General features: G+C 42.5%; 1 protein-coding gene and 1 pseudogene across 3 annotated transcripts in view; one reads left to right on the plus strand and one right to left on the minus strand.

Moving 5' to 3' along the window:
* LOC113618507 (40S ribosomal protein S2 pseudogene) overlaps nucleotides 1-25157 on the plus strand; it is a 50876-nt pseudogene extending 25719 nt beyond the window's left edge.
* Nucleotides 1-26213, minus strand: part of CREB5 (cAMP responsive element binding protein 5) — a 416133-nt gene that overhangs the window by 224557 nt on the left and 165363 nt on the right. The gene's annotated exons all lie outside the window — the stretch shown is intronic.

The raw sequence follows: 26213 nt of genomic DNA on the forward strand, positions 1-26213 counted from the left end.
CACAGACGGCATTTCTATCGAGGCAGGCACATCACAAAAGGATGGACAATAGGTATCTTAAAGATCATCACGGAACAATTCTCACATCCAGGCATTGACTAAATATTCCTGACCTGTTAGACAGCTTACAAGGACAATACGATGATCAAAGAATGAAGTCTTAGCTAAAACAATCGACAAAAACTGGGCTTGCCCTGGAACTTTAAGAACCAAAGTTCCCTATTTGTAAGATAGAAATCAATTTTATAATTTTACTAATTGGCAATAGTACAGAGCTGGGGACATCTGTCATTATACACTTAGGGACTCATCACTGACAGAGGCTGTGCTGTGAAATGGGGTATCAACTTTGGCTAGATGAAGTATCTGTGAAAGACCTTCTCACACCCCCCCCCAAGTACAGTCTCATGTTAATAACAGACCAAAATGCTTGCAAATATCATCTTCTAAAATTATTTTTATATTTCCAGACATTCTCATGGATTCAGTTTTAATAAGTAGAAAAGAAAAAAACCCCAAGAAAACATAGTTACGGGCTTATTTTCACATCTTTTATAATTAATATTATTTGAGGAAGAAAATTCCAAATACAATCTGAGCTAATACACCATATTTGTTACAATCCTTCCCTCTCTCTCTCTTCTTTCCTGTATATACTTCAAATGAACTAAAATGAAACTTTCAGACAGAAACTTAAGCTATAGTAATTAGTTGAAAGCTGAAGCTTCGATCACCTCCTACAGATCAAACTGCCAACACAATTTGAAGAAAAGGGAATGTTTCTAATCTCTTGTAATTTAATGTACAGAAAACAACCATCTTTACCTTACAGAAAATTCTCTTCGAAATCTGTCAGCAAAACAGGAGAAAGGTTGGGGCTGTGTATGAGAACACACTGTCAAAAGCTATGAGTCTTATTTTGCCTTTTCTAAGTCACTTCAGATACTCAAAAAAAGTGAGTTTCCCCTCACTTATCAAAAACAAATGAAATTTCTTTCCACTAAAATATACCATAGAGCATAAAAATAATCCCACCCTACTTTAAGTCAAGATCCCCTTTAAACTCTGTAGGGAAAACTCCCTGGTTGTACCTACGCTGAGCTTTTTCACACTATCAGGTCACTGCACGGAATGTAAATTGAGCAAAAGGCCAATTTCACAGAGGGAGCAAGATTCAGATAAAGTAATGATGGATGGAGTGAGGTAAAGAAGGCGTGTGGCCCTCAAGATGCTCAATCACTAGTTCTGGGTGAGGGGTGAGTGATATTACACTGGCTTAATGGACTTGCCAGTACTAATTAACCTGGGACACAAGGAATGGCCAAATGCATCACGAGAAGTTGTTACAATTCTTGAGTCTAATGATCAGAGAAATAATTCACAGACCAAGTGTCTGATGATGCTCGAGGGTAGCTTTAAAACATTCCACCACACACAAAAAATCCTTCTAGCCCTCCGAATGGTTACCCACCATTTTCACACACCTTCTCTTACGTGAGATAACTCATTGAAATGCCAAGTTCATGAATAAATAAATCTTAGTTTTAGCTCCCTTTCCTGCCTTTTCCTTCAGAGAGAAATCAACATCAGTTTGCCAAAGAAGTATAATTCTAGGTCCATCTTCCCACCTTCTTAGAACTCAAATGTAGTGAACAAGTATTATCTCTTTTCCCCCTGATGGAAGGCAGTCCAATGAGGCATCCTGTTCTTTACTCCCCATTTTGCTCTCCCATGCCTTGGAGACCATCCTTCCTCCCACATAGGCTGGGAATCCTTGCCAAGTAGAACCAGCAAGACTCAGCTAAGCTGTGGCTCGTCAGGGTCCCAAAGTCAGGAGAACGAGGAGGGTCTAGAGTTGAGGTAGGGGTTGATGTGGTCCTAGGTTGGGAATGAGGACAGGTTATTTACTCCCTTTAATCTGGTCCAACAGCAAATTAAAAGAAACATCCAAACCTAAGTTGGATCCAGCCAAGAATTATTTGCATGAAATCTGACTTGCATCTAGGCCAGACTCTCCAGGTCCACTGTTGAACTTTCCTGATCTGGAATCACGTCTCTCTGAACATTCCCAAGGGTACTGTTATCACATTTTATTGGTGGAGAGTACACTGGAAAGGACGTATCATTCAGCATCCCCAGTGGACACCTGAAAACGCTTGTGGTACAGTAAGCAGGACCAAGAGATGAGCTTTCCACTTACAAAGAGGTATATGCTCTTCTGTATTGCTCTCTGCTCCTGGTGGCCAAATGTCTACACTTCATTAGAAAGCAATAACAGAGGATCAAAACGGAAGGCCTCATGCAACCCATACTTATCCAACCCTTGGGTTCCAGATTGTCTGTCAACAGGCATTTTGTAGCTGGGAAAGGAAAAGAGCTGCACTGCTTATCCTGCCAAGGAGATAATGGATCCAGTAATTTCTGAGTTTGCCTCAGGAAAGTTTAACTATCCATTAACCACATTCTTGAGCGCAGGCTGGAACATCACACATTTTATGTTTCATACTAAATTATGGGCTTGGTCCCAGTGCAAATTTAAGCACCGGGTATGCTGGGAACAGCATCATATGGCACTGTCCTAGCTCCAAGGCTCACAAGTCATTAAGCAAACTGGGATCCTTCTCACTATTGAAAATCACTATCACATGCTAATAACAATCGCAACAATAATAACAGCGAATACTTTTGTGTCCTTAAAATGAACACAATGCTAAATACTCTATGTATGCATTATCTGATGCATACATTTATTTCTGATGACAGCTATGTGAGTTGATTGCTAATATCCACACTTTATGGATGATGTAACCAAGGTGGGGAGAAGATAAGCATGTCCAAGGTCACAGAGCTGTTAACTGGTCGGACCAGGACTTGAACCCAGGTCTATCTAGCTACAAGCTTATGCTCTTAACCCATTCAAAAGGCTTCACATATGGCAAAAAAAAAGCCGTGTTTTATTTGGATAGAAAAATAGGAAAAGAAAATTCTAGTGCATCCTCCTTTCAATAGTTTAATATGAACTGTTCAAAGTGGGCAACTGAGATGCTTCTAAGCATCTGTGGCTCACTTCTTTTGGATCTGAGAGTGCTGCTATGGAAATAAGTTGTAGTCTAGATCATACTTTTCTTCTAATATATGCAATGCAAGAAATTCAGTTCTGAGATATTCAGCGTAGTTGGCTCCTTTTTGCCCCTTGGGAAGAGTAAAATTTCAGTTTGTTTTATTTAAAGCATCTCTAACCTTGAAGTGACCACCTTTATCTTGGTCCCCCACTGGCCTGGCTGCCCAGATATTTAGTAAAAGCAATTCTGGGGAGTTCTCACTCATCATGTTTGATTTGGGGGAATATTCACTCATCATAGCTATGTAGCTGCCACATACCCCACAGTCTCATAAAAATTGCACCATATTGTCTCTGAGAAGAATCCTCCAGTCAGAAAGGTGGTCCCTTTGGGAGAGGTCAGGGAAATCCTCAACATTTAGGCCCACTGGGTGGAGGGGGGTTGAATGATGTGATTTAGGAGGCCTTGGCCTAAAGCGCTGTGGTAGGCATGATGAAAGTGAGGCCAAGGATCGGATTTCCCAAGGAACCCAGAACACCACACCAGAGGTAGGTGTATGATATCCATCTGCTGAACTTGTGACGCCAGAGAACTTCAACTGGAGTAACATGAAAACTGGCCTGGCCCCTCCAATTTCAAAAGCATCAGTCCTATCCCCTTTGCTTTGATGGTGTGCAAAATGGGTCTGAAATGTGATCTCTCAATTATTCCCAAGGTTGCTGCTGCCAAAAGAAAGAGCCATAAGCCAGACCCTTTTGCACGTTCAATCTTCGTCATCAGCTTTGAAACTAAGACCATGTTGGTGGGAAGGGTTGAGAAGTAGAAAGAGGAGGCCTCTTTTTGTCCAGCCTTTGGCTAAAGTTAAAAGTGATTTATCCTTTTTTGCACAGCTGGGTGCTTGCTGTATAAAATGGAAGACATACATAGAACCCACCAAAGAAAGTGGGCATACCGTGGGACTTGAGGTAGAAGCAGAAAGAAATGTTGAACTATTAAAACTATTTCAAATCAGATAATTGATTGGCTGTGTATATATATATATATATATATATATATATATATATATATATACACACACACACACACACGTATATATGTGTGTATATATACAACATATATATATATATATGTTGTATATATATATATATATCGCCATCACTATTCTTAAAGTTTGAGACTTTAAGAATTGAAAGTCTTTCAAAATTTCTCAGAAAAATCTTCCCTGACCTTCCTAACAAAGTCAAGCTCTTCTACTAGATATTTTCATACCAACATGCATTTGTACTTTAAAGGGTTACAATTTATAGGTATTTGTATAAAGCTTTAATTAATGTCCATCACCCTCAACAGACCATGTGTTCCATGATCATGTCTGTTTATTTTTCTCTCCATTATTTTCACAGAGCCCAGCACAGTATCTGGCACATAATATGATACAAATATAAAAAATATATATTAAAATATATAAAGTACATATTATTTATTTTATTATTTATTTATACAATTGACCCTTGGACAACACAGGTTTGAACTGCACAGGTCCACTTATATGCAGATATTTTTCAATAAGTATACTGGAAAATTTTCTTGAGATTTGCCACCATTCAAAAAAACTTGCAGGGCTTCCCTGGTGGGGCAGTGGTTGAGAGTCCGCCTGCCGATGCAGGGGACACGGGTTCGTGCCCCGGTCCGGGAAGGTCCCACATGCCGCGGAGCGGCTGTGCCCGTGAGCCATGGCCGCTGAGTCTGCGCGTCCAGAGCCTGTGCTCCACAACGGGAGAGGCCACAGCAGTGAGAGGCCCGCGTCCCGCAAAAAAGAAAAAAGTTATACACAGATTTTTTACTGTGCGGGGGGAAGGGGGGTTGGCATCCCTACCCCCTGCACTGTTCAAGGGTCATCTGTATATATAAAATATATATGAAAAATATATATGCATAATATGTAAACTATATTTTTTCATAGAGGAGAACACACACATTGGATAGTGGGGGTTGGAAGGTGGGGATGCTCAAGAAGTATTTACTGAAAGACTAGAGTTAGAATAACTTAAGGATGTTCAAGGACCCAAGTGGGATGTAAGAAGACCTTTTGACAACTCGTGTTCCTGAACCATATGAAGTTTCAGAGAATGTTGTGTCCTCCTATAGCTAGAGTGGCTTGCAGGGGCTGCTGACCAGAAATTTTAAATTCTAGCAGAGAAGACTGAATGAGGAGGAAGAATTAATTTAAAACTGTTTGGAAGTCAAGGGATTTGGTTATCTGGGCCACATAGGTATGAAGGAGCCTGTCACAGGTTGGGTTCTCTGGAAGCAGGTGCTGAAATAGAGTTTGATATGAAAAATCTTCCTTAGCGAGAAAACAGATTTTTATCCCTAATGTTAATCAAGATCCTATTCTGCCTACACCAATCACCATGTACTCTTCACTGATTATTTAATCATCATCTACAGAGCTCCAGGCACATGACATGCCCAGTCCAGCTGGGTAAGTGTCATGCTAAAAGTCACATAGGTGCGCCACAGGAAGACGGCAGGGTCGGCCTGGGGAAATCGGGAGGAGTTGAAAACTTCTCCAGAAAGCTAATTGTAACTAGACCAATAACCTGAGGAATGTTTAGGAGATAGGCAGCCTATGTTTATCCAGGCCTTAATGAGAGTTAAGTGGGCTGTAATCCTTGAAACCAGAGTTGTAGAAGGAGGTAAACTAGATTTCCTTTACCTTCAAGTCAAACAGACATCATATTCATCAAGTATCTGAATCCACTTCTCCCCACTAATAATAGAGCAGGGGCGGTGAAAACAGTTACCTAGTCTAAGATACTATAATTAACCATTTGACTTTATCTACGAGGTTAAGAAAAAGAAACCAGTGGTAAGCTTTACCTTTTTATTTATACTTCATAATTCTGTTTTGTTCAGGGGGTCTAACCGGCAATGTAGACACCAGTTTTCATTTTATAAGGAGAAAGGAGGTAGATTCCTCATCCTCTGGGGAGGAGTGCTTGTGAAAGTCAGGCAGATGAACTGAGCATTGCCTACGTAAGAGATTGATGGCTGGCTTCCCACTGCTCCGGAAGGAACTCAAATTCAGGGGTTCAGTGGAGCCCCTTTGCCCACCAGTGATTCTTTGGCTCCCTGCTGCTAGTGATAACCTCTCAGGAGTTTGCAAATAAAATTTCTTCCTGTAGTTTCACTCTTTCCCACTTGGCAGGCTTTCTGTCGCTAATGGATCTGACATTAATGGGTCCTTACTCCCTTGGATCTCTGACAAAGTCAGCACACTCTGGGGAATGGGGCAGGCGGTTAGTTAGTTATCACCTACAGCACAGGTCGCAGGGCTGGGCCCAAGCTGCCATCCTCACACCCCATGGCTCTCCCATCAAGTGCCTGGAATTACATGGAAATAAATTCAGTGGACACTCACCATCTCTTCTAGATTTGATTCATAGAAATTTCTCCATTCATGGATGGAGCACGCCAACCATTTTTTGGGAGGTGTCCTCCAGGTGTGTATAAAATTCAGTTCAACCAACATGAACGGAGAAATTACTGTGAAGCGCGCACAGCACACTGTGATGTCTGGGTGTGGTTATCGGTGCAGTCAATCCTCTTTGGGCGAGAGGCTAATAACTTAGGATGAGGCTTATGTCATTTGTTCACATTATTCGCAACTGGATTTGTCTTCGAGTTCCTTAACTTGCTAGAGTGGTATATTGTGGTGGTGCTGAAGCTATGCATACCAGACTACCAGTGTTTGAATCCTACTCCTGCCATTTATTATCTATGCAACCTTAGGAAAGTAATTGAACTTCTCTGTGCCTCTCTCCTCATCTGTAAAATAAGAATAATAATTGTATCTCCATTTTACAGATAAGAAAACTGAGGCACAGATGAATTCAGTAGCCAGGTTAGGTAGGTGGCCTTGAATGCACCTAGAATAGTGCCCGGTACATGGAACACACTGACTGATCACTTTCGTTATCTCAGCTTCTCTTTCCTGGGCGACCCTTTGTAGACACTTGGAAGTACCGGCTACGGCACTCAAACAAGTTTCGCCTCCCCACCTCCTCCAGTATGAGGCTAAGTGACCCATGCAGGATTGAACTCTTGACCTCTGTAGGCTTAGCACCATGCCCTTGCCCACTGCCCGACTTAGCAGAGGGAATGCGGGGCTACCAACTACCAAGCTATCAGTTCTAAAGGATGTCAATCCCCTTTGCTCCCTCATTGCAAACCCCTTCAAGATTTAAATATACCTTCTAAGTTGATCTGTTTCAAACATTTGCTTAAGAAATAAAAGAAGTCAAAGTGCCTGCTGCTTTACTCAAAGTTGAAAATGGAGATACCAGTCTCTTCCCCCACTGGTCCTGCATTCTATTCCCCCCAGGTTCTTTGCAAGGGAAAAAAAAAAATTATGTTGGCCACAGTTGCAATCAGCTTTAATTCATTCTTTATTGCTGCTCTGGTTTTGTGTTATTTGAGCTGGTTTAACTGTTAAAAGCGTTTCAAATGTTCACATGGTCTGCATTAGGTTACCGAATTAAAACAGGAACAGCCCACCAAATGTAGCTTTCTGAAATGCAAACCACATGAGTTTGATTTCTTTGTGGTATAACTTTAATTGGGTTCAGAGGTCTCCGAGACTTACCTGTCTATCTGCTCCGTGATGGCCTGATCCGATAAGACTAACTTAAAGGGGCTGAAGGATCCGAATTGCCTCAACTCTAGTTTCAGAACCCACACTGACCACACTACAGCTCCATCCCATTTATGACTCTCTAAACTCAGCAAGGTTGGAAATCCCTGCATACTCCCTCAGGGCATCTTCACTTGTGCTAGCAAGTGTCTGGCACACCCAGAGCACACAGGTTCCACACACGAAGAGCTGGGAAATTGCTAACGTTGTATCAGCCACATGTCAGAATTGCCACTTTCCTCCACTCCCCACGGTCAGTGATGCCCAACAGCTGTCCTTTTCTGACTCAGTAAGAAGGCTTTAGCCTCAGATTGTCCCATTGTGGGTCTTTTGATGCCACTTTGTGGCCAGTCTTCCTTGGACGGTGTCTACCTTCTAGAACAGCTTTCACAGCTTCTAACTCTTCCTAAACTGGTCTCCCCTTATCACCTCTGAAGGCAGGCAGAAGCAGCAAGCAACTGCGGTTTGGTTCCTAGGAAGAGCTGAACTTTCCCCATGTAGGTTTCTGAGAAATAGCCACATGACCTAAGCGAATCAACAGATATTTTCTGAGTGTTACCATACAAGCCACCACAACACGTGAGGCTTGGCAGGGAAGTACGGAGCAAATTCAGATGAATGTGCAGCTGATCTAAGATGGGGGGCAGTGGAGCGGAGAAGCCAAGGGAGCTACTGGGTTTTAAGCCTGGCTGCTTGAAGGAATGGTATTGTGGTTGAGCACAAAAGAAACCACCTTGTGACTTCAGGCTGCAAAGAAAGCCCTGGGAACTGTGTGGAGGAAACATGATATCCTTTGTCTCTTGCTCTTCCCTTCCTAGGTAAGGCATTACCCCGGGGACACAAGATGGAGACACTGTGAGGAAAAGCCAATGGTTATGCTGTCTGACACAAAAGTAGACATCTCAGTCGACACTAAATAGTGTTCATTTCCGTTAAAACAGTGAGGAAAATACATTTTCAGTATTTCCTCAAAAATTCCTTGAGCACACAAAAGATTCACTTTGGTAATCTGAAAACTGAAGATTACCAAATTAAAGTCTTTCTGAATTAACTACACACCTATGCACTTACCTCTAACCACACAGTGAGCTGTTATTTAGGTGGTAATAATGATACGAATTAATATCATTGAGCATCTACTATGTACCAGATAACTTTCATCCATTATCTTATTGAATTATCACAACCTCAGATGGTAATATGATCCTCATTTTAACAGAAGAGGGAACAGATGCACTGAGCAATGATTAAATATAACTTGTCCAAGGTCAATGTGACTTGAGTTTGAATTTAGGCTCTATGATGCCAAAACTTGTGTCCCTTACCACCACATATACAACCTCTCCTACTGTTGCAGCAACAAGGGACCGAAGAAAAAGTTAGTGAATACAGAGGTGGTAGAAGGAGCTGTTCGTCTGTCTACAAAGCGAGGCCTTTAACATGTAAGCCTCACACACTCCTTTTCTCTTCCTGCCCCTTTCACACTAGGACAGATATTGTCAGCTAAGAAAAACTTACGGGAATACTCACCACCTAAATATGCTAACCTTGGATATTACAGAGTCTTTTTTTTTTATCTTCGTGATTAGTTCCTGATAATGAGAAAAACTGAAAAGAAAATGATATCCTACATTAAATGTGGCCGTTAACATACTTAGGATCCGTGCAGTTTACTCTTTATAAACTTCGACGACAGAAAAAGAACCATAACTAAATAAGGAGTTCTATTTAGTGATACGGATGCTGAAGTGGTTAGGGGTAAAATGACTGAGTCTGCAACTTACTTTGAAAGGCATCAAAAGAAGAAGAAGGATTTATGGATGGATAGACAGATAAATCTGCAAATATATGATAAAGCAAGTGTAGTGCAACGGTTATTGTAGCATCTAGGTGGTAAATTAATAATTCTTGAAGCTTCTTATATTCGAAAATTCTCGTAATAGAATGTCAGGGGGAAAGTGACCATAAAGTGAGGCTCACATTTCTAGGCTGCTAGTTTCCTGACACCACACTTGAGTTATTTAGAAAGCTGGGTGGGCAGGTGAGAAGAGAGAGACTACATCCTCAGTAAGAAAGCCAGCAGCAGCTAAGAATTAGGTTGTCCCTTCCAGGGAAAACAGCGGCTTGGAGAATAACTCGACCATTCGTAGCCCAGATCCACAGTCTTGAGAAAGACTCATGCCAAGAGAAAACAGAAGTCAAAAGAATAGGTAAGAAAATACAGTGGAGGCAAAGAGAAGATGCCCGATTTCAACATCACTGCACCCTGTACCACAGGTACAGCTGGAAATGAAACTAGAACTGTAAACAGTATTATTTGGTTTTACAACCTAGACTTAGAAGCCTTGTGTACCTTCAGGAAAAAAAAAAAAAAAGGTCCCTGGTAAAAGTTAGCTGAATGAATGAATGATGAATATTTTGTTGAATGGTAACGCAATGAAGGAGATAAAAACACTCGGGCAACTTATTATCTCTCCTATAGATCTCTTACTGTTTAAATTAAGAAACTTGGCATATACGTGTCGTCTCTTTTCGACAACTTTATACCCACATGTATAAGCACACTTTCAGTAGTATATAGTCTTCTATATTATGTAGCATGTTGGGTGTTGCAGGAGATACACCACAATCTTTGTTTTAAGGACTTAAAGCCTAGACGGAGAGACAAACACCAGGTAACTATAAGACAAGGTCTGATATAGTAAGTGCCACAAACAACAGAGAGGTCCTATCTAGTTTAATTAAGGTCTGACTTACAATATAGGTCCTGCATACTATATTCAAGTCACCGAAACACTACTGCTATCTATAGGAAATGGCCCCATCCTAGAGTAGATGTGATCCAGGACATCAGAGGCCAAAATTAGAACTTGGTACTGCAAATCAGAGCCCTCTGGAGGGCCTGAGGTGTTTTCTCTATTTTTAATTGGAAAGGGTGGAATTATCCCTCTGTGTCAAGAATTTGAGATTTCACAGAGGGGTCAGGCCTGCCCAAAATAGCCTTGGAGTCCTGATCTGGAGTGAAGAGGCCTTGTAGCATCCTTAGGTGCACTAACCAATGTCACTGGACAGGTGCTGGTGAAACCAGGTGATGGAAAAGTAGTCAGGAACTGGATAGGAAGAAGATTAAGTCAGTGCCCATGAAGAAATTTTAGGTATTGAAAAGGAGGTAATGTTTTCCACCTAAGGGCATCCAGTTGGAGACTGGTCGGAGCTGGTTCTCGTTTTATAACCTCTCGACACATGTGTGTAGTCAAGGCTGAATTTAAAACCTATACCGTGAACCTTAGGAAAATAAACCACATTAAACAAGCACAAATTGAAAATATTACACAAGAGATTTCACAGGAAATTGGCCCAAATTTAGCCTCGCTCTTTATGTATTTAAGCCTCTTATTCGCTGCTTAGAACTTTATATCAGGATGCTAATGAGTCTGCCCTCCCTCCCACCCCCCGCCTCAGTCCACCTCCACAATGGCCTGCTTAGTTTTACAAAACTTATTTTTTTTTAATTCCCAAAGAATCCTGCTACCTTTGGCCTACTCTTTCAGTGCTCATAAACACATGTTCCAAAACAGTATGCTGATGATACACAGTACCAATGATTAGATGAAGTTGAACGTATACCTAAAAAAATCCACTGCAGAGCCAAAAACAAGCTTCATTTCTCTCCTAAAAGTTGATGACTCCTATAGAAGTGCTCTCCTACAGAAGTGCTCCGTGCTGGCAGACTCAGACACTGATTTTACTTAAAAGATGATAGCAATCATGACAAGAGTCATTAGCAGCAAACTATTTCAGTGTCTTTCCATCTCATTTAGAATTTTCTCACACTGCTTTCCTTTCTTCCACAGATTTTGTGTTTGTTTTTAATACTGTTGTACTGTGCTTTCTGTAAGTCTCTGTAAGTCCTTTTTTTGGAATAAAGTCAAGTGTAGATAAACAACTGAACTATTTAGAATCCTATGGATTTAATAACCCACCTTTTACAGTAACATTTGAGCTGATCTTATGTATGATTGGTCACATAGCAAGAGGCTCACTGCCAGAAGCCAGGGCTGGACCACTCTCTCCACCTTGGGTCTGGTTTTCTGCCATCAGAAATGCCCTGTGGGGTGTTGCCAGGACACTCCAGACTGCAGCCCTTCGGAGCCAGGCAGTTGCCAGGCGAGAAGAGTGATGCCAGACCAGAAGGTAGTTTTGTGGGATGGACAAAACATGCCCTGAGGCCATGCTGGGCTGTCCCATTCTTTCCCACTTGTTGCCACCAGCCAGAATGTGATTATTACTGGTTTGCTTACAAATCAGTTTTTAGAAGACTTAGTAAATGAAAACTTATTTTGTATTTAGGTTGGACTTTTTTAATCATTTCAAAGTCTGAGATTCATGATGCCTTCCTGCTTGTCTTTATCATGCCAGAGAAAAATGCTTGCTGGTGAAAGTGATCAAATTATCCTGACCCTGCTCTTGCCCCTAATCATTCTCTACTTCTGATGGAAGTTATAAAGCACAAAAGGATAGAATAAGCCACACGAAGAGTTCCATTGTTATGTCTCAGCTGGGGAGACGCAGGAGTTGTCAGAGAGCTGACAGGAACAATTATCCCATTGCTTTTACTGGTCTGAACTGCGGGAAGTTTCTTCACAGTTATTATTTGACGAAAATTATCAGAACATCTTGGATCCCTCCCAGAGTTCTGAGCAGCTCCGGGGAACTGTCTGCTTCCTCCCCTCTCCTCTTGCCATAATGGCCACCACGCTCATCTACGGGGCTTTCACCAGGACCGGGAGAGGAACCCACGTTTGGAAAACACCCAACCAGAGTTCTGACCAATAAGGATGAAGATCACAAACAGCATGAGCTTGAGGATGTGTCACAACACAGTACCTCAGTGGCTTGGCCAGCGGAATTGCTTCCGTTTTCAGGTTTATTAAAAATATGAAGGAATCGAGGTGACATAGTGATTTGATGAGCCCATTAAGAGAAAGAAAACCCAGAATCACTCTAGATCTAAAAAAACGCAAAGTTCCTAAGGTGTGAAAATTCAAACAAAGCTGCTAAGTAAGGGTGGGGGGGGAATGCGAAGGGCAAGAAGAGCCCTTGTTTCTTTACACTGAGGAGTGAATAAACTTCCCTGATTGCAAATAAGAAATTTGCTAATGCTGAGTCAGTGTCAGTCTAGTCCCACCTTCACAGGGATCTATAGCTGGCAAACCCTGCTCAGTGGTGGACTCACAGACAGATATCTGTCTACTTGGTTTTAACGCCCTCCCATCCGGGCGCTCGCTCTGGGTGGTCATCTCGTACCCGCTCGCCTCCCGACACAATTCTGGCGGTGGGCTTTATTGGATTTCTCAGAGCATTAGGTTTCTTGGAGCATATAAACTTCAGGATTTTTCCTTTAAATCACTCAGAGCCAGAGATGGAGGCAGAAGGATGCTTCAAAAAGAATTAAGAAAAGTTAACAGATCAAAAGAACAGTGCCGCCACATAAGCTACTTCCTTTTTCAAAAACGTGTATTAGGAGAACAGCAGCTAAAACCCTGATCAGTCATGAAAATGAGCACCAGCCCGCGGGCTGAAGGGCTGAAAGGAATTAGGTACCACCTAAAAGAAATCTCTTGGTGATTAAGCTCACTGTCTAAAGAAACACACACACACACACACACACACACACACACACACACACACACACACACACACACACACACACACACACACACACACACACACACACACACACACACGAAAACAAAACCAAAAAACCCATCACCCTGGACTGTCCTTCCTCAGACCAGTCATGGGTGACCTTGCCTTCAATGTTCAGGGAATGTCATTAGCTGCTAAAAACTTCTGGAAGGCTGAGTGTAAAAGCCCCTATAGCTATCTGGCAGATACCACTGAGCAGAGAATGCATGTCTAAAGAAAACTCTCCCCTGTTCCCCTCAAAGTGGATTTTATGGCAGTACAGGTTTGAAGCCCAGGTAAAATGCATCTCTAATAATATCTTTCATTAGAATATATTAATGGGGGATCTGTTTGATGGAGAGCAGTCATCTTTATTCCCTTTCTGTACAAATGGAGATTTGGGGGTGTCCCACCGAACAGGTCCCGACTCCAAGATACCACTACTCCAGAGAGTAGTTTTATTTTTATTCCTAGTTAGCTTTTTTCACTTAATGTTTTTATCCATACATCTGTTACAGTTGAATAAAAGGAGAATGGAGTAAGAGATTTTTTTTTTTTTAACCACAATTCTGTTGGCAAAACAAACAGGTCCATAATTACATGAAGACACATGTATTAGTTTCCTAGGGCTGTCATAACAAATTACCACAGACTGGGTGGCTTAAAAACAACAGAAATTGATTCTCTTGCAGCTCTGGAGGTTAGACTTCGGAAGTCGAGGTATCACAGGGTTGGCTCCTTCTGGAGGCCCTGAGGGAGGATCTGTTCCCGGCTCTCTCCCGGCTGCTGCAGTTGCTGACATATCTTAGCTTTCCTTGGCTTATGGCTGCATCACTGCAGTCTCTGCCTGTGCCATCCCATGGCATCCTCCTGGTGTCTCCACGTGGCCTTCTCATAAGGACACCAATCATCAGGTTTAGGGCCCCCCAGAAGCCAGTATGACCTCATCTTAACTTGATTGTATCTGCAAAGATCCTATTTGCAAATAAGGTCACATTCGGATGCAGCCGGGGTTAGGACTTCAACAGATCTTTTGGGGGGATGCAATTCGACTCACAACAACACATGTACCATAGTTAAAGGTGAAAATAACTGAGGCTTGCCTATGAGACAGGCCATGCTGGGCCTGCGAAGGAGGAAGAAGTAAGGGATTATCCTAGGGGCTGAGCACTGGGGCGGAGGCTTCCAAGGAAGTTGCCTTTATACTGTTCTAGGTATGCTGAGGGGCAGAGTTCAGGCTGGACTGTGGGACGGGTGAAATTGCAGAGAGAAAAAATACTAGTAAAGTCCTAGAGAGCTAAACTGAATTAGGCAAAGAGAGGAGATCTGCAGACTGAAGGTGGACGGACGACGCAAGGGCATCTGGGGTCCTCGGTCCATTGGTGCTGCCTCTCTGGCCCTCCTGGGTCTCAGCGCCTCAGACCCTGTGATCCCAAGTGTTACTGCATCTGCCTAAAAGAGTGAACTGAAACAGTACAATTTCCTCTGTGGTCGTTCTACCTTTTGCTGAGAGATTCAAATGGATAGATTTCCATGAAGTCTTTTTGACAATTTTCAAAAAGACTTTTTCCGTCTTTTGACGTTTTCCTTTTGACAATTTTCTTCCTCCCATTCAGTTGCTAAAAGTTCTTTCATGGTTTATTCCCCTCACCACGCCCTCACTTCAGAAACCACAGCTTGTTTCTCCAATCTCATTTACCTCCACAATGGCGAAGGTATCACTACTTCTCTGGGGAAGTGGTCTTCAAGATGATGCCTGCATCAGCACATCCAAGAATTCACCTTTTCTCTCCTAGTACATATACAGAGAAGAATCTCCTAAGCCTGTAGTTTTCAAACTGTTTTCTTGCTATAGAACTCTTTATCAAGAGAAATGTTTATGTAGAAACTCAACTAAGTGAATAAATGTGGAACTGCTCTGGGTGAGGGGGTACCTGGGAGATGGGGTGCCCTGCCCACCTGGCCAATCGCCACAACCCTCGCCTTTGGCAGCTCCTGAATGGTTGAGTGGATTCTAGTATTCTAATAATTCATCTTTATAACATGGCACGTAGACATCACGTGATAATGTGCTGGGATCTACCTGCTCATCTTTTATACCAGGCAGTCATTTAAAAAAAAGGGGGGGGGGGCTTCCCTGGTGGCACAGTGGTTGAGAATCTGCCTGCCAATGCAGGGGACACGGGTTCGAGCCCTGGTCTGGGAAGATCCCACATGCCGCGGAGCAGCTAGGCCCGTGAGCCACAACTACTGAACCTGCGCGTCTGGATCCTGTGCTCCGCAACAAGAGAGGCCACGATAGTGAGAGGCCCACGCACCGCGATGAAGAGTGGCCCCTGCTCACCGTAACTAGAGAAAGCCCTCGCACAGAAACGAAGACGCAACACAGCCGTAAATTAATAAATAAACAAATAAAAAATAAAAATAAAGGAATTCCCTTTAAAAAAAAAGAAAAAGGGGAGAAATCTCTGTGCAGCTGAGAAAACAACTATTTCCCTGGTGTTGTCATATGGCAGACTGTGATGTCACCTCTTCTCCCTTGGGGTCTGCCATCTAATGTGACTTTTGTCTCTGACAGTACACAGTTCTGTTTGGAAGCTCCCCAAAACTCACCACACACCTCATTCGGAACAATTAACAAAATCTGCAAGCTCTTTTCATTGCTTGACTGTAGAAAAGGACTCAAAGCTAAGTCAATTAACGGAGAGACAACATTTAGTAGAAGAAACATCAGACCCATCAGTATAGAAACCAATGTAACAACAATTAGATTTTGTAAAACTCCAGAGAAATTCATTATGAAAACATGAAGGATCAAATGCTTTCTATAGAAAGAAATACCCTGAAAACAAGCACTTTCTATTGTAACACTAAAAAGGACGTGGTACAACAGGATCTTTGAATAAAAAAGTAACAATGAGGTATATTAGGACTGCTATAAATAATATACTCCACAGGGCTTTGTAAAAAAGCGGTTCCTTGTGAAGGTTACCATTGAAAATGAAAAAGTTAAGGGTCCATCTTTATTAAACTCCATGCAGGTGGAGGCCAATTTCCCTGGCCTTTCTCTACCCCTAAATTCCTAGAACAAATGAAAAAGCGGCAATTCTACACTCGCAGGAAATCTAACCTGAAGACGAGCTTTACTGCTACTGAGAAAGTGCTGGATTTCTTTTTCTCTACAGCACGATTTTGTCATCTTTTATGAAAACTCAGACAGGAATGCTCCTCTGTAATATTTTCCCCACTAAACAGTTTTCATACATATATTATCGAGGACCACAAATCCCTGGAAATCACTACAGTGAAACTTTCACTTGTTTCTCATTTGTACAGAAGTATTCACCCAAGGAACCCACTTAATGGAGTGTAATAACAAAAGAAATCTCTTTTCAATGCCTAGGACAGGGGAGAGGTTCTTGTCACTCACCCCATACAGGCACCACATCTGGGAGAAGGTGGGTACCCAGTTGCCTCCATTCCTGACCGATTGAGGAATATTTATTTTGAAGACATGGTGCCTGGCCTAGTGCCCAGCAAGGCTGCCCTGGTCTTCCCTGACCCTGTCTAGGAATCGCAGTTGGTTTGGGGATGGAGGACAGACCGTTTGGGTGTCTGGAGACAAAGTCAACATTCACTCAATTGTGTTGGGTCTGACACATCGAATGGAAACTGTTGGGTTTTTTTTCCTTCTTCTGATTCAGCGGTTTTGAGGAGGCTCTTGAGGGGTCTGATTCAGCAGCTATTGCTACAAACTTCCACTCTGGAAGGAATAGGTTAAGGGGAGGGGACAGACCCCCACGCAGAAGGGTGTGGGCTCTTCTCTTTAAATGCTCGCCAGCCTGTGACTGGTATAGACTTTGGCAAGAAACCCACAAAGTCTTATAGGAAAAACAACGTCTGGAAGAACATCTTGTCATGCTCTTTCTTCTTTAATGACTCAGTGAACCTTTCCGCCGAGAACAGCTTCTGTTGTGAGGGCTCCATGGTTCAAAATACCTGATCACATTCTATCTGAGGTCCCTAAGGAGGGCGGAGGGGATACCCATGGCACAGCTATTTCAAAATGATAAGGCAAAAGGACGAGGAAACAGTACAGAATCTGGAATCCGGAGAGTCCGCGGGCAAGGAGGCAAAACAAATCAGGAAAAAATCAAGTTAAGGTTGTAACTATTCCGCCTCCTAAATGAACGTGCTGCCTTGCCATTGGGTGTTCCTGTCATTCTTCTGCTTTTCCCTCTTGTACCATTTGAAGCCCAGCCTCTAACTGAAGACCCATCTTATTACTTATTTTTCTATTTTTAATTAAAGGAAGAGAGTGGCATGAAAAGACTGCTCATCTCCAGACTTGAGAAAAGCCAAGAATTCTGGCACCCAATCAAAAAAGCTGTCTGAGCGCAGGCGCTCATTCACGCTGGTTTTGTATCTGATAAACTTTTCATTCAATTTGAAGCTCGATGTGTCTGAAATACAATGAAGTGAACCAAGCAAAGGATGTCGTCCAAACATGTTGAAGCACTTGTGGGTGAATACTCAGCCTTTGTGTGCTTCGGCTCCTGTGAGAAGCCCTCAGTCTCAGGCAGGTTCCAAACTGCCAACTCAATGAGGCAAATAATAATTATTCCTAATGGCAATAATAATTATGGAACGCAGTGGACCCAATATAAGGTTGGTTGTCTGTGGCTTTGGTGGGGCAGCCAAAGTTTCACACACTCTTTTTATAAAAATCAACCTCTCTCCCTCTCTCTCTCTCTCTCTCTCTCTCTCTCTCTCTCTCTCACACTCACACACACACACACACACACACACACACACAAACACACATACGCATTTGCCAAAAGAGATCTGGACAAAGTCACTCCTCTGGTTTCCTGCTAAGTGCTTGACTACAGAGCTAAATTAAATAAATAGCAGCTATCCACACAATGAGGGGGGATTGGGACATTTCGAGTAATTGACACCACACACACACACACACACACATACACGCACACACAAAATCTAAAAGGAAAATCTCTTATTTTCCTTTTAGTTAAAAGTTTTAAGCTTTCTCCAATTCCAGACTTTTAGCCAGAGCCATGGCCAAATGGCAGATATGAATAATTTGAGGGATTCCTCCTTTCTTTCTAGGGGAGACGGGAAGAAAAGAGAGAGGAAAGAGGGAGAGAGGAGGAAGAGAAAGTCAGGGTTCTAGAGGAGTGCCCTGCCACCCCCATTTCACTTCAGTTATGAATCAGAATCTCCCAGTAGATCAAATCCTTCTTTGGTGAAGCCCCAAGCCCATGGTTAGTGCCACAGCCACTTTTCTATGAGATATTCACCCTGTTCCTCACAGGGAGGGAGCCACCCCCTGAGGTGGCGTTCTCTCTCCCCGACTCTAGGATCTAGCTGTCACCACCCTCCAGGGACCTCCGCATTAGCACTTAAGTATCTCACCCCACACGCCAGTGATGTCAAGGTGTCAGAGAAATAAAAAGTGGCTACTCCTGAAAACATAATTCATCAACCAAATGGTCATTTTCTAGATAATGAGGAATTGTTTCAGTTTTCTGAAAACTAGGTTAAGGGCCTAACGTGAAGCTACATGAGTTTTTTTCCTTTTTAATCTTATTATGCTTGTTAGTCTCTGTGACTATTCTTTAAAAGTGGCTCCAAGGTGCTGGCGTAGTTTATTGTCATGTAAGAGGGGGGTTATAAAGGACATTCAGGGCATTATGAAAAATCATGCTTTGTGGAATACCCCTGGAAAATTTCTTCAAGAGTTTTGAATAAGGTTATATACATGTCAAATGGCCTAAATGATGTTCCAGTAAAGAAAAGTATTAGGAAATGTGTGTACACATACACACCAGGCACACACACACAATTTTCATTTGGATGCAACTGGAGATTAAAATTCCCCAGTCTCGGGCTTCCCTGGTGGCGCAAGTGGTTGCGAGTCCGCCTGCCGATGCAGGGGACATGGGTTCGTGCCCCGGTCCTGGAGGATCCCACATGCCACGGAGCGGCTAGGCCCGTGAGCCATGGCCGCTGAGCCTGCGCGTCCAGAGCCTGTGCTCCGCAACGGGAGAGGCCACAACAGTGAGGGGCCCGCGTACCGCAAAAAAAAAAAAAAAAAAAAATTCCCCAGTCTCCTCGAACAATATACAATTCAGTTCAGATTATTTTTAAATTCATTCTTTCTATGTTTTAGAGAGGCTGTGATTTGAAACATGTAACTATAAAGTTGCATTTTTGTCTAATTTTGTCATTAAAAATACACCCTGACTCAATATAGAGTTATAGAAAGCTTCAGGGGTAGACTTTGGTTTCACTGAGTTTGCAGGCTCATCAAATGGCGTCACTCATACTACCCAAATAATACTGAAGTGGAAGCAGTCTCCAGTTCTCTTCAATCTAGCACTTTACTGCTTATCTCTTCAAGTATTCAATTTGAGCAAAACTCTGGGAAGAGTGAGAAGAAATGTCACACTAACCAGTGATCCCTAAGAACCTGCCAAACGCTTGGCCTCCAGGCCCTACAGATGCTGAGAATGCCACCGTGCATTTGACAAGTGTTCAGTGGCTTGGTGACCGGGGGATGGGTGTTTGTTGTGGCAGTCGTCATTATGATTGTTTGTGTACCGATGTTTATTGGTTTTATGGACTGAAAATAATAGATCGGAGGTCAGCTGTAAAGTGCTGTGTATTTGGCTTATGAATTACCAGATCGGAACCAATATATGACGAGTATACTCAGGAAGTCATTTCTAGCATTTCAAAGATGTCTGGGGCCATCTGTTCTCTGCAAAGACCTGCAACTCTGTAAAAAGCAACCCAAGCACATTCCAGCATGTCTGTACCCCACACTCACCAGGGTCCTATCATTTTACAGACTTTACCGGTCTATTCACCAGCCAAAATGCACTTTGCCAAAGCAGGGGAAACTATAAAACTCCAAGTTCTTTTAAATGTGTCTGGTACCATTAAGAATGTTTATTACTCTATAGAAATTTTATAGTTGATATTTACCAAAAGCACAACATACTCGGTAAATAGATTACTAGATTGTCTGCTAAATGTGGCGTATCTGTTTTATGAAATGTTTTCTTCCATAATCCCTACCAGCCAAACAGTGCTGTGGTCGAGTGGTAGTCATGATAAGGAAACAAACATGTTCCTAAGAGCTAGAGAAGGGCACTTGTTAGACAATCTAGTTTCATTCTTTCATTTTATAAGATGGAAAAGTAGGGCCCAGAGAGGTCAAGGGGTTGTGAGTGGTGGAGTCAGAAACACCAGCCAGGCTCTCAAATCTCTAGCAATGGCATTGCACTGCCTCACTGAAATAGGATTCCATTTGCATGTAACTGAAACTTAACAGAAGGATTCCCTTTGTATCCAAAATCCAAGACCAAACTGGATATTTATGTGATATTCTCATCCAACCAAAGGTAAAAGGTCCACATAGTTTGTATCATCTTTAACTAAATCCTCCATAGAAAGGATATAAAAAATAATGGTAAAGAAAATCCATTTGGACTAATATTACTGAAAAATACATATGAGAGAACTTATTGAATCCTTTATCTTTTAAATCCTAAAATGTCCAATTATGTGAATACATAGTATTGCAATGGGCACCACAGGTTATCTGCAGTCCTTCTCTTTTAACTCAGAAACTACTTGTCAATCAGTTTCAGACAAGAGTTATTTATACTTTATGAGACATTTAGTCTGTAAGAATGTGAAAGTTACAAATAATCAGAAATGCTCCCTGGGACACTGCCATGTTACAAGCACATGCTCAGTCTTCAAAAAAGCAAAGTGTCCTCCCAGTTGCAAAGGACCAGCTCTGCTTTATCAGGTTCATTTCTCCTAACATGCTCACCTTGGAGAGCGCTGCACACACCAGTCATTTTCCCATGTTACTAAACCTTTTGGTGTTCTTCAAGGAATAATTACACTTAGCTCCGGGACTCTTTTAAACACAACACTGGGACTCATGTAAACCTACAGTGGTGAGCCAGCTAGGCTTTCGTGATTCTGGCCCTGAAAACAGAAAATACTGAGCCAATCCCCATGTAGGAACTCTGACAAGTACAGAAAGGTGCAGTTAATCATTGCATTTTATATTATGGGAAATATATATCCTCAACTCCCAGTGTTTAGTTATTTGGCATCTTATCCAAGGCTTACCCCTAGGAAAACACTAAATATTGATATAAGGTAAAGCCTTATGTTTCAGGCCATCTATAAAGTAACCCCAATAAACAGTTAAGTCTAAAAAAGAAGACAGTGGACTGCATTTTCCCATAGAGCTATGTCTGGCAAGATAATTGTCCCAATTTCTTGCATTACACTTGTTTTATGTCTTTCACTAAAAGACTGTTCTGTTGTTTAGGTGTTTTTCTAGTCAGATCTTCAGCAATAAGCCACTTTTAGCAAAATGAGAATAAAAGAACAGTTTGTTGATAAGATTAGTGCAAGGGAGGAAACAACATAGTCTTGCGTATAGCACTGAGCCCCCAAACAACTGACCTTCCAAGTAGTTTTCAAAATTAAATCTGTTATGAAAATCATCAGCTTTTTAGTGCTGGATGAGACTTTGAGAATTTTCTAGTGATGCTTCCTCATTTTACATGTGAGGAAATCAAAACTTGGAGAAGTCAAGTTCATCTGGACCCTTGGGACAGTGAGGTGTAGGTGGCCTGGCTTCCAGTTCCGCCTCTTGCCATCATCAGTATGACCTAGGGCAAGTCATGTAATCTCTGAACCTCACTTTACTCAGCTGTAAAACGGGTGTGTTCATTCCCATGTGATAGAATTATAAGTTTGTTGTGATTCACCTAGGATTTGAGCCTGGAAGTCAGGTCTCTCTGGCTTCATATGTTAGGACCCTTCTCTTGACTGTACTGGTCTCCTCTTCCCAAGCATTCCCAAGTCCTATCCTGTTCTTACCCATGTGGGCACGTGAACTCATCCTGGAACTCAGATCATCTAGACCCCCTACCAAACTCAGCTCCTGGAGGAAAACAAACCGAAGGAGAAAATATATTTGAGACAGAAAAGAAGCACTGAATCAGGATTGTGTTGCTGAGAGTGACTTGTAATCAGCTGGTTAAACTTTTCACATATAGATGAAGGAACTGAGGCCGAGGGCTGTTGTGCACTTGGCCAAGGTTATAAACCTTTCTGAGTGGCAGAGCCTAAACCCATGACTTCTGAACCCAAGGCCAATGCTTTTCCAAGACTCCCCTCTGACCTGACATGGTTTGGCTCTGAGCAAGCTCGCCTTTTCCAGGCATATCTTTTCAACATGCTGCACAAAAGAACAAGTGTCCAAATTTACAACAGACACAGACTGAATGATCCTAGGCTACTTGCTCTAGAAGCAGACCCTAACCTGTGCCTATCTAGTCTAGAAATGGCGGGGGGGGGGGGGAAGAGAAGGTCAAAACACACAGAGACACTTATATGGAAGGTTCTGGAACTTTGTGAGCAGGGCTTCTGTTTGTAAGATTCAGAAATGAAATCCCCCCCCCCCCAAGAGGATGTCACAGGCAAAGTCACCTATCCACACAGGAATCAGAATAGGCTGGAAGTCACACTTCATCTGGGCAGGGGATAGGGTCTTCCTGCAAACCACAAAGCCAACTGTACAGCAACCAAATGGCTGGAGAAAGGGCAGCACTCTCAGTGCTGACTTTGGTTTTCTTACAAATAAGGGTATTTGGCCAGATCTCCCAGGTACAGGGCCTTTTTGTATCCATGTGCTCAAACAGCCCCCAATCCCCCTTCCTTGAGGGCCAGGGAACTCCTGTGTATTTCTACTGAAGGACTGAAGCAGCTGCTGGCAACTCAGTGTGTCCACCTCTGCCCTTGACCGCCCTGCAGGTGTGTGAAAGCACAGAAGCTCTTTACACTGTAACCAGAGACTAAGCATTAGCCAACTCTTGTGGTTAGATGACTCTCCCAAATGGTGAGACATGCTCATGTGTCTTCCACAGCACTGGGATTGCTATGGGCAGGAGCACAGGGAAAACATGTGCTTTGAAGTCCAATAGAGCCACATTCAAAAATCTGCTCATCTCACTGGCTGAATGACTTTGGACAAGTTACTTCTCTTCCTAGAGCAAAAAAAAAAAAAAAAAAAAACCAGAGCAACTAACGTCTACCCCTCTGGGCTCTTGGAATGTGATAGAAAACAACATGCAAAGCTAGATCAGTGCCGGGCACATAGTAGATGTTGGATAAACGTTAGCTTCCTTTCTTCTCTTTAGTATCAGCCTGCTAATCCCGGGCTTTTCTAACAAATAGCTCAAGCCACTGAAGAGTGACTTTCAATTTTCTTTCCCAAGAAGACTAGCTGTTATGGACTGAACGTGTCTTCCTCCAAATTCATATGTTGAAGACTTAACCCCCGTGTGATGGTAGTAGGAGGTGGGGCCTTTGCGGGTAATTAGGTTTAAACGGGTCATGAGCCCCCATAATGGGATTAGTGTCCTAAGAAGAGGAAGAGACACCATCTCTCCGTCTCTTTCTCCTCTCTCTCTGTCTCTCTGTCAATCTGCCTGTCTGTCTGTCTGTCTGTCTCTCTCTCTCCATGCACGAAGAAGAGGTCAGGTGATCACACAGTGAGATGCCGGCCATCTGCGAGGCAGGAAGAGAGCCCTCACCAAGAACCAAATCTGCCAGCACCTTGACCTTGAACTTTCCAGCCTCCAGAACTGCGAGAAATAAACGCCTATTGTTTAAGCCACCGGGTCTATGGTATTTTTCTATAGCAGTCCAAGCTAAGATACCAGACTTGCTGTGTTCTGGGTGAGAAGCTGAGACACCAAGACATACAAGACTGGCCTGAGGGATCACAGGCAAGAACCAGATTCGGAGAGGAGAGCAGGGGTGTTTTTCTGCTTCTTGGAATATGCAGCCATGTGCTCTGGTGTTCTGGCTCTGCCCCCTTCATCTGGCCACAATACCATGTGGTATTACAACTTTTGAATGTTAAGAAACCTTATATTTCCTCAAGTATCAGTACTTAATGTTTCATTCCACACATAAAACTCTGTGAGTGGAAGGCTGCTGGCCCCCTTGTCAGAGGTAATTTCTCAAGGCTCTGTATGGGGTTTAACGGGAGCCATATGGTTAAGTCCGTCAACCCTCCCAGAAAGCATCCCCTTGAAGGGCCCTCGTAAATGTTCTCGGCGCTGTGAAAGATCCAGCAACTTTCTAACAATAAAGCAATGTTCACGGCCGTGATATTCAGCAAAACACAAAGCAGGAAATGATGGCTTCTGTTCTGAATTACTCAAAGGAGGCTTCAGGCTGTCCTGGAGAAGGGTAGGGGGCAGGGGCGGCCAGTGATAAGCCGGGGCCTGCCGGCTGCTGCCTCTAGCAGGAAGAGGCTGGCCTGGACGCCGCTAGCACTGCCCGGTTGTGGGCAGTGACACTCTTAATCATGTTCCGTTGGTTTGTGGAGTTTAAGAAAACTCTTAATAATGGATTTATACACCTATGCACTTACAGAGCAAGCACATTCTTAAACTGTAACCTGCTTTGTTATCTAAGGCTTCTTTAATTGGCGCCCTTCTGTGATGGCATCATTTATTGACCACTCTCCTTTTTTTTTTTTTCAGAGCAACAATAACACAAAAACCTTCGAATCAATTAACATTCCCATCTCGATGGACACCTCAAGCAGCAACGACAACTCATACAACAAAGCCACATGACTCTCCCCGATAGGCAAGGTGGTGTTGCTTTTTATGCCAACAAGTTCTGAGATGGGATAAGCTCTTCTTTTCATTAGTATTATTATTAAAGAATCACGTAAAAGCTGTGAGAAATACAATTTATGATGAGTATCAGTTCCTTTTTATTTTTACATAAAACAAGATTTGCTTCTACGATATTTTATACAAATTTCTGGCTAAGTTTTAGGTCTACATTGCCTAAGGACAGCTTCATGCAAATAGAGCTTATGACCAAACAGCTAATAGAGCTGCACATCACACAAACATATATTTGCCAGGACTAAAACCGGCATATAATCAGGGAGAGGTTTCATATACACACGCTGTTGAACATATTTTCTAGTTTCCTGATATCTTAACTAGAATATTCCACAATGGACCAGATACCTTTTGTGCAAATATCAGCCTTGGTAGGAACACTTGTATATTCTGATGTTAGATGTATCACACCTCCATTGTGAACAATTACTGTCAAATAATTGTCACCAGTAATCTAAAGAGCTTATGTATTTGCCCAATTCCATACAGAGAACTAAATCTATGGAACATTTTGAAAACAGGAAGAAATTTTGTGGAATATTTTGGCAGTGCCTCCCATAACCCGTCAGAACTCTGTACTGACATCCATTTTTGTAGACCTCTACACTCTATATTATCTTCACAGTTCTCCTGAAGAATTACTGAGCATGAATTATCTAATAACATTGACTCCATAAAGAGAAATCGGCTTCTTTAGGAAGGCTGGGGTGTATTAAGATTATAGCCACCTACGTAACTGATTACTGGCTCCTACAAAAATGTCTCATATGAGGAGAGAGAGAGAGATAAAGAGAGAAAAAGACAGAAGAAGAGACAGAGAGCATTTGCATTACTGTTACCTACTCATCCACCATTTTCCCGGGTTTTGCAGACTTGGTCCTGAATTAATGAGCCTGTTACATGATATCTAATAAAAATGACTGGAGTAGAAATACTGCTTGGAATCTGCCACATATTTGGTCCAAGCCTGAATCGATTTCATCTATATTTAACACA

This window comes from Aethalodelphis obliquidens, unplaced genomic scaffold (genome assembly GCF_003676395.1).
Source record: "Aethalodelphis obliquidens isolate GAN/ISIS:26980383/991018 unplaced genomic scaffold, ASM367639v1 scaffold5, whole genome shotgun sequence".
NCBI lineage: Eukaryota > Metazoa > Chordata > Mammalia > Artiodactyla > Delphinidae > Aethalodelphis > Aethalodelphis obliquidens.